Source organism: Sarcophilus harrisii, chromosome 4, assembly GCF_902635505.1.
Source record: "Sarcophilus harrisii chromosome 4, mSarHar1.11, whole genome shotgun sequence".
Lineage (NCBI taxonomy): Eukaryota > Metazoa > Chordata > Mammalia > Dasyuromorphia > Dasyuridae > Sarcophilus > Sarcophilus harrisii.
Window position 1 is genome coordinate 210,984,751 of NC_045429.1, and position 10,269 is coordinate 210,995,019.

Here is a 10,269-nt window from a genome sequence, read left to right on the forward strand (position 1 = left end):
ATTGTCCATTGCTTCACATGTCAGGGAATCCAATGATCCCTCAGTTTTTGAAGTCCTGCAAAAGTCTTTTTATGTGTTAGGGAATCCAATGATTCCAGGAGATTTTGAAGTCCTGTAACAGTCTTATCATTTCTCAGAGAATCCAATGATTCCTGAGAGTTTTCAAGTCCCATATCTCAGAGAATCCAATGATTCCTGAGGGTTTTCAAGTCCCATGTCTCAGAGAATCCAATGATTCCTGAGGGTTTTGAAGTCCAACAATTTTTGATGTCCATGAGTCAAACGCCATAACTTGCCACGCTCTTTCAATGGTGAGCACAATCAGCAACACAACCACCCGATATTTCTTGGGTTGTCTCCTTTGTTTCAAGGGTCTGCTCCATCTCTCTGCGATGGACAAGGCGAATATGGCTTGTTGGCACCCATCTGATTCCTTCTCCACCTGCAGAGATAAAAGCAAACCCTCTCCCCAAAGCAGTTAGCCTATCTGGTCCTTTCCATTCACCACTTTCTGGGTCTCTCCACATCACCTGGTGATTATCTAAAGATAGTGGAGCTGTTCGAACTGGACACTGACCTTCCGGTGGGTTATAAAACCTGTCTGCCGGAGCCAGTGCATCTTTGTCAAAAATCAAGAAGTTAATAATATAAAGGGCTAGATTTAGAAGTTCTCTAGGGTTACCTGTGGCTCCCCCTTTCTTTTGTTTTTGGAGGAGCGTCTTAATATCTCTGTTTCTCCTCTCTACTATTGCCTGTCCTTGAGGACTGAAAGGTATCCCCATGGTGTTGGGGCCAAATGTGAAGATCCCATATTTTTAAATCAGCAGGAGTCAGGAATTCATGTTAGGGGAAAATTGTCAGTCTTTATTCTCAGTGAAGAAGGATCGGAGGTGGAAGAGAATCGGCGATAGCAATGTGTATAGCTGAGTCAAGAAGCTAGCTAGACCAGCAGCCACACGACCAGCAGCCAGGAGTATGGAACCCAGGCCCAATCTCTCCCAGCTTCTCTTCCTGTCTCTCTCTGCCTCCACCCACCAAAATCGTCATTTCCTGTACAACACATCAGGACTTGCACTGAGAGTGGGCAGGTACTATTCTTTATCCAATCATGTATATTAATAGAGTATAGCCCAATTACTATTTAGCCTCACATACTTGGGACCCCAGTGCATCAACTCAAACCTCAGCCCATTACAATAACACTTGGTGCAGATATGTTTAGTATTGATATTGCTTCATTATCTATGCTATCCTTTATCAAAACATAGAGCCCTTCCTTATCTCCTTTAATTAGATCAATTTTTGCTTTTGTTTGATCTGAGATCAAAATGGCTACACTTTTTTTTTTTTTTACTTAACCTGAAGCATTGCAGATTCTGCTCCAGTCTTTTACCTTTATTCTGTATTTGTCACCCTGCTTCAAGTGTATTTCCTGTAAACAACATATTGTAGGATTCTAGGCTTTTAACCCAGTCTGTATCCGCCTCTGCTTTATGTGGGTGTTTATACCATGCACATGTATAGTTAAAATTTCTAAATATGTATTTCCTGGCCTTGTTAACCCCAGATTATGCTTTTCTTTTTCCTTTTCCCCTTACCCCCCTCCCCAGTATTAAATTTATGAGCACCAATTGCTTCATGCAGCTCTCTCTCTTTAAGATTCCTCCTTCTCCCCTTAGAGTTCCTCCCCTTTTCTTAAACCCTTTTCCTTACAATTACTGTATTCCCTTCTATTTAGCCTACCCCTTCCCTTTTTGCTTTTCCTCTCCTTCTTTTCAATAAGGTGGGAGTAGTTTTTCTGTAAACCAAGTATGTCTTATAGTTTCTCTTTGAGACAGTTTTGATGAGAGTAAACTTCACACTATGTTATCCCCCTCCCCCTTTTCCCTTAGATATAATAAGTTTCCTTTGCCTCTTCATGTCTCTCTCTGCCTCCACTCACCACTTTCTGGGTCTCTCCACATCACCTGGTGATTATCTAAAGATAGTGGAGCTGTTCGAACTGGACACTGACCTTCCGGTGGGTTATAAAACCTGTCTGCCGGAGCCAGTGCATCTTTGTCAAAAATCAAGAAGTTAATAATATAAAGGGCTAGATTTAGAAGTTCTCTAGGGTTACCTGTGGCTCCCCCTTTCTTTTGTTTTTGGAGGAGCGTCTTAATATCTCTGTTTCTCCTCTCTACTATTACCTGTCCTTGAGGACTGAAAGGTATGCCCATGGTGTTGGGGCCAAATGTGAAGATCCAGTATTTTTAAATCAGCAGTACCTCCACTTTTCCCTTTTTCTAGTACAATTTCCTTTCTATCTTAGATCCTTTTTTATATTATAACAGTAAAATCAAGTTATACATGTACTATTTACATATATGCCTAACAGAAATAGTTCTCAAGAGGTTGTTTTTTTTTTTCCTTTTTATGCTTCTCTTGAGTCCTATATTTGGAGGTCAAACCTTTTGTTTAGCTCGTTTTTTTTTTTTTTTTTTTTTGGTTTTTTCAGCAGAAATGAATGGAATTCACCTGTTTATTTGAATGTCCATCTTTTTTCCCTGGAAGAAAATGCTTAGTTTGACTGGTTACATTATTCTTGGCTGCATAACAAGTTCCTTTGTCTTTCAGAATATCAGATTCTAGGCCCTTCAATCCTTTAATGTGGACACTGATAGATCCTGAGTAATCCTTATTGTGGCTCCTCAGTATTGGGATTTTTTTCCTGTCTGCTTATAGCATTTTTACTTGATCTGATAATTCTGGAATTTAGCCACAATGTATCTTGGAGTTGTAATTTTGCGATCTCTTTCAGTAGGTGATCAATAAATTCTTTCAATGTCTAGTTTACCTTCTGATTCTATAACATCTGGTCAGTTCTCTTTGATTATTTCCTGAAAAATAGTGTTTAACCTCTTTTTTTTTAAAATATGATTTTCAGGGAGTCCTATAATCTATAGATTATCTTTCCTAGATCTATTTTCCAGATTTGTTGTTTTCCCAAGTAGGTATTTAACATTTTTTTTCTATTTTTAATTTTTTTTTGGTTTTGCTTGACTGATATCTCGTTGAGTCATTCATTTCCATTTGTTCAATTCTGATTTTTAATGAATTATTTTCTTCATTTACTTTTATATTTCTTTTTTCTATTTGTCCAATTGAGTTTTCAAATGATTTGTTTCATTCTATGGATTTTTTTTCTATTTCTCTAATTTTATTTTTTAAGGAGTTATTTTCGTTTTTCTAATTTACAGATTCTGTTCTTGAGGTAGTTGTTTTCTTTTCTCACTCCATCTTTTAATGAGTTACATGGTTTAACCAGATACTCTTGCAATGCTTCCCTTTCCTTTCTCCATTTTTCTTCTATCTTTCTTTTTAAGAGCCTTTTAGAACCTTATGTGATGGGGACCAGATCATATCCGCCTATAGGTTTTCATCTAGAGACAACCTGTTTTTGTCTCCTCAGGGTTTGAAATATGTTCTCTTTCAGTATAGAAGCTATCTATAATTAGCACCTGCTTTGATTTTTTACTCATTTTAACAACAACAACAACAAAAATGCTGCAGTCTGCTTTTGGGGCAATATAGAGTTACTGAGCTTCCTCAACAGACAAAAGAAAATGACAGAAAAGTGGCAGTGGAAGACAGAGACTGCTCTGGGATCAGCAGCTGAGCTGGGATTAGTTGTTTTGTGCTGAGATTGTGCTGGGTCCCTTCAAATGCTGGGTGAATGTGGCCAGGTCCTCAGAGACTCTAGCATTTTAGGGTTATAGTTTTTACCCTTTGTATTTATAGGTTCTCTGCTGATCTGCTGGCTTGTTACCAAGGCAGAGTTGCTGACATTTTGGTAGAGTTCTCTTCACAGATTTTCAGGTAGGGAAGCCAACACTCTGCATCTCCTCCTCTCAGTCTACTCAGTATGAGCTGTTTTAAGTATTCTCACTGCCTATCTGCCTGAGGCTGTGCCTGGCCTAGCCCCATTTGAGCAAAAAACAGACCTTTTCTGGCGAATTTTGAGATTATCTTCTGTTGGTTTTGGGTTGTACTCCCAATATTTGGGGGTCCTGATTGTCAAGAACTAATTCAGAGGCTGAGTTTTGTAAAAAATAGTGTGAGGGTAGAGAAGAGCTTAGAAAAACACATGTGTCCTCTCCACCATCTTAGCTCTGCCTATCCCAAGGAAATTGTAAAAGAGGGAAAAGGACCTATATGAGCAAAATGTAGCAGTACTTTTTGTAGTAGGAAAGAATTGGAAAAGGAGTGGATGCCAATCATTTGGGGAATGACTGAACAAGTTCTGGTACATGAAGGTAATGGAATATTATTGTTCTATAAAAATGATGAACAAGCTGATTTTAGAAAAGATTTGCATGACCTGATGCTGAACAAAATAAGCAGAACCAAGACTACATTGTATACAATAACAGCAAGAATGTGTAATGATCAAGTATGAAAAGCATGGTTTTTCTCTGTAGTTCAATGACCCAAAGCAACCCCAATAGACTTTGGTCAGAAAATACCATCTGCATCTAGAAAAAGAACTAAGGAGACTGAATATAAATCAACACGTGCTATTTTCACTTTTTTTCTGTTTTTTTTAAACTTTCCCATGTTTTTTTTTCCTTTTGCTCTGATTTTTCTCTCCCAACATGATTCATAAAACTATGTTTATTAAAAACAAAGACTACAATTAAAAAAATTATTTAGGATTCCAAAACAAATATGAAACACTCCCTGCCTCTCATCTCAAAAATAGTACAACTTAGCAAGAATAATTTCATGTATATATGTTTATGAGTTGCCTAGGACACATTTTTGTTGTATAGCCTAGACAAATCACTTACCTTTTCACCAATTTAAGCATCTCTGTGAGATTTAAAATTGCATAGTAGTTGATAGTCACATTGTTAAAAAGAAATTCCTCATTGGGAGCTCTCTTAACAATCAAAATGCAAGTCCAGAACACTATCATTATAATTTATACAGTAAATGCAAGGTAATATGAAGGAAGGGGAAAATAACACATTTTAAGCATGCCATTACAAAGGCACAGCAAAAAAGATAAAATAAAGATTTGAAAGCTGTTTGCTTGATGTGTACAGGGCATGGAAGGCTTAAGAAAATAAGTCTTTGGGATAAAATTGTGGTGAAAAAGAGTGAATCAATTAGGGATGTAAAAGTATTATTATCATACATCGAGGGGTTATTTTAAATTATGTCACCTAAATTTATATTGAACCCAGCAAGCATGGGATTATAATTTTCTCTAGTTTTAATTAGCAATGCACATATAGAAACCAAGAAAGTGTATTGGGGAACCAACTTAAGGCTGAGTTTTACTGACAGATTAGGAGAAACTGAGCATGAGTTAAGGCATAGGAGTGAAGTGAATAAAAGTCTACACAATCTTGGAGAAATAGTTTAGATATAGATTGCAAAAGATTTTAAATACCAAAGAATGGAATTTACATTTGATCTTCATACCCGTAGGAAGCCAGTAAAGTTTTATAAATTATTCATCAGTCACAATCATTTATCAAGCACTATGTGATGTTACAGGTATTACAGTAGTGACAGAAATAATTAAGGAGATCATCCTGGACAGCAAAATAGTTTAAAACTTTGAGACTATTCAGTTTTATGTGATAAGGAAGAAAAGAAAGATGGAGAAGAAATAGCAGATATGAAAGAGTAAGAATAGAGTGGACTTTGGGAGACAGATGAAGCTACTCTGGACACAAAGAAAATAATAGAAATTAAGTAAGCTAAAAGTGATGTTGGTAATGAAAATGCTATTTAACAAATCCAACCTTATAATCTTTATATCATATATTACAAGTGTCATTAGATGCTAAGACTTAGGTTATTTAGATACAAGGAGCAACAACAACTTTTACAGTAGAACATGTATAATGACATCAGTCAAGATCAAATGAAGAGAACAATGACCATCAAAAATCACCCTCATGTTTCACCACTCCCCATCTGTTCAGGTCACCCATGCAGATGATAAAAAAAAAAAAATCATTGAGACAGTTGCAGAAGGTGGAAGAGAACTTGGTATTCATATGTATCTTTTGATTTTCCTGAAATTTGTATAAGCTGTCATTATAAAAAAGTATACTACTGCAAAAGAAACTTCTCATTGTAACAAAGAGATAAAACCTATGATAATTTTTATTCTATTTTTAAAAGATGTAACTCAGATGTATCCATATTCACCAATAAATTGAATTTCTATAGTAAAGGGATTCACCTTTATTAAATACGAAACAACAATGAATTAAAAAGATGTGCCATTACCAGCCTTGTTTATTGAAGATCTAAGTGCAAAGAAACAAACAAAAAAAAAACATTGTATTTGTTGTAAAACAACAGTTTACTACATTAAAGACCTGAGGGAGTTTTTGCTTTGGTTGAAATCTGAGACTATCCTGTTCAACTATGCTCTCAGCAGAATAATTCAATCATTCTGTATTGCTTGGTCCATATTCTCCTCAGTTTCCTGATTTATGTTTTGCTATCAACTGGGATAAATAAGTTTCTTTGATATTTGCTAGGGGAAAATTCATAGTAAAATGGATAATTCATAGAAAATGAAAATAAGTATCAAATTTAGGAAATGGAGGCCCTCATTTTAGCTTGATTCTGAAAATCCCATGGCCTAAACTAAAATAGCAAATATAATTCTAGTCTGGTCCCCTTCTGAAAAAAGTAGAGTGGCCAGCTTTTACTTTCCATCTTTTGCTTCCCTTCTGAGTGGAAAATAGTCTCCATTAGACAAGGGTCGCGGGAAGAGGCTAGGGATGGCTATTATGCTATGTAAAATTATGTGTGGGGGACAGTAGTATTTCATAGGCATAGAAGTAATGAGTGAAAAGGCTTATAGTAGGGGACTTTCAGGGGCACGGCCAAGATGGCAGAGATGACACAAATGTTTCTCTCTGACCTTCTCTACAATCCTCAGAATAATTAGCAAATCTAGCCTCTCAATCAGCTTTGGACTAGCAAAACCCACAAATATTGGGAGTGCAACAAATTATTAGCAGAAGATAATTTCAAAGGTTTCCATAAAAGATTTGTTTCAATTGGAAACAAAAGGGAGGCAGCCAAGGACAAGGCTGAGCACAAATGCCAGGGAAGACAGCACAAAGTCTCACGGAGGTGCAGTCTACGTGTGGCAGAGAATCTACAGGGAGGAAACAAACCAGAAAAGGTCTGTTTCAAACAGAAACAGCAGGGAGGCAGCCTAACAAACAGCTGAGAACAAACACCAGCACAGACAGTGCAAAGTCTGGGGTTGTGCAGATTCCCAGGGTGGTGTGGACTCTGTGTGGTGGAGAATCTACATAGAGGAATCTACTGGAATCTATAGCAGTGTTAGCCACTCTGCCCTAGCTGCTATCCAGTAGATCAGCAGAGAATTTATGAAACATCCAACACAACATCCAACACAAACAAAAAAGATCAATAGTGAACCCCAAAACACCAGAATTTCACAGAACATGGCCATGTCCACCCAGCACAGGGAGTGAATCAGCACTGACCCAACAAGATGCAACCACTTGAAAAACCTTCCCATCCTTAACAGCAGACCTAAACTATCCTGGCTCACAGTCTGATCTATATGACCACTGATTGGTGACTGGGACTAAGCCAACTCATCTGCCTTCAGGCTCCAATCTGGATCACAGAGACAGAACAACCAGGAGGTAGAGGTGATGTCAGAGAGTTTATTTTTTAGCAAAGTTTAGCTTATATCCCCTGTTACTAAGGAGGTCCTCTAGGAGCCAGAGGGGTTAGGTCATCTAAGGATTGGTCCATGGAGAAGGAGGGAGGCATGCAAGGCTTCCTGAGATTAAGGAGGGAGGCATGGCACTTGCAGTGGTGAGTGTCACCTCCTAGGGATAGCTCTATCTTATAACTCTTGGCTCCACCTCTACTCTCAGTTCTCAAATAGTATCCCTGTGCCCTGTTCAACATTCTGCTCCCTTTACACTTAACTTTTTTTTTTTTTTTTTTTTTTTTTTTTTTGAGTAAAAATATGTAGAGGACTCTGATGCTAGACAGCTACTGTGGTGAAAGAGAAGAATAGACTCTAAACCCTGAGGAGGCTAAAGACAGATTATCTCTAGATGAACCCCTAAAAGGTGATATAATGTGGTCCTCATCACACAAGGCTCTCCTAGAAGGAATTCAGAAAGGATCTTAGAAGAAAGCTAGAAGAAAAATTGGGAAAAGAAATGAAAACTTTGCAAGAAGGTCTGGAAAAGACATATAACTCAATTAAAGATAGATTTGATAAAATGGAAAAGGTAAGCAACTCACAGAAAAACAGAATTTGTGAAACAGAAAAAGAAAATGACTCCTTAGAAAACAAAATTTGTGAAATGGAAAAAGAAAATAACTCCTTAAAGAACAGAATTTGTGAAATGGGAAAAAAAATCCATACAACAAAGCAACTCATTTAAAAGTACAATTGGACAAGTACCAAAAGAAGTAAAAATAGTAAATGAAGAAAATAATTCACAAAAATTCAAAACTGAACAAATGGAAATGAATGACTCAATGAGACATTAAAAATCAGCCAAGCAAAACCAAAAAAAAAAAAATGATAACATAGGAAAAAATGTAAAATTCCTAATTGGGAAAACAACTGACTTGGAAAATAGATCTAGGAGAGAGAAAGGATTATTGCATTCCTTGAAATACATGATGAAAAAAGAGCCAAGACACTATCTTTCAGGAAATCATCAAAGAGAACTACCCAGATGTTATAGAATCAGAAGGTAAAATGGCCATTGAAGGAATTCACTGAACACCTCCCAAAAGAGACCGCAAAATTAAAACCCCCCAAAATATTGTGGATTTCAGAACTATTGGACCAAGAAAAAAAATATTACAAGCAGCCAGAAAGAAACAATTAAAATACTGAGGAGGCACAACAAGGATTACTCTGGACCTAGAGTCTTCCATATAAAAGGATCAAGGGGCCTAGAATCTGATATTCCAAAAGGCAAAAGAACTCGGAAATCAGCCAAGAATAAATTACCCTGCTAAATTGAGCATTTTCTTTCAGGGAAGAAGATGGGCATTCATGAAACTGGTGAATTCCATTATTTTTTTAAAAGAAATTTTATAACAATCAAAAATAGTTTTTATTCATTTTTATTATAGATTTTTATTTTCTAAACATATGCACTGGTTATTTTTTAACATTGACCCTTGCAAAACCTTTGGTTCCAACTTTTCCCCTTCTTCCCCCCCAACCTTTCCCTAGATGGCAGGTATTCCCATACATGTTAAATATATAAAAGTATGTGTAAAATCCAATATATGCAAACATATTGATACAGTTATCTTGTTACACAAGAAAAATCGGATCTAGAAAGAAAGAAAAAAAATTGAAAATAAAAATAAAAATGCAATCAAACAATAGCAGAGAGAGTAGAAATGCTATGTAGTGGTCCACACTCATTTCCCATAGTTCTTTCTCTGAGTGTAGCTGATTCTCTTCTTTACTGAACAATTGAAACTGGTTTGAATAATCTCATTGTTGAAGAGAGCCACATCCATTAGAGTTAATCACCGTATAATCTTGCTGTTGCCATATATAATGATTTCTCGGTTCTGGTCATTTCACTTAGAATCAATTCATGTAAGTCTCTCCAAGCCTTTCTGATATCATCCTGCTGGTCATTTCTTACAGAACAATAATATTCCATACATTCATATATCATAATTTATTCAGTCATTCTGCAAATGATGGGCATCCATTCAATTTTCAGTTTCTAACCACTACAAAAAGGGCTGCCACAAACATTTTTGAACATCTGGGTCCCTTTCCATCCTTTAAGATCTCTTTGGGATATAAGCCCAGTAGTAACACTGCTGAATCAAAGGGTATGCTAAGTTTGATAACTTTTTAAGAATAGTTCCAAAGTGCTCTCCAGAATGGTTGGATTCATTCACAATTCCACCAACCATGTATGACCATCCCATTTTCCTCACATCCCCTCAAACATTTCACATTATCTTTCCCGGTCATTCTAGCCAGTCTGACAGGTGTGTAGTAGTATCTCAGAGTTGTCTTAATTTGCATTTCTCTAATCAATAATGATTTGGAGAACTTTTTCATATGACTAGAAATAGTTCCAATTTCTTCATCTGAAAATTGTTCATGTCCTTTGACCATTTATCAATTGGAGAATGGCTTCATTTCTTATAAATTTAGGTCAATTCTCTATATATTTTAGAAATGGGGCCTTTATCGGAATCTTTGAG

The 10,269-nt window shown here is 36.5% G+C and overlaps 1 pseudogene; it reads left to right on the forward strand.

The window, feature by feature from the left end:
• Positions 1-4,974: 4,974 nt before the first annotated feature.
• Positions 4,975-6,218, forward strand: LOC100924932 (annotated as a pseudogene).
• Positions 6,219-10,269: the final 4,051 nt, after the last annotated feature.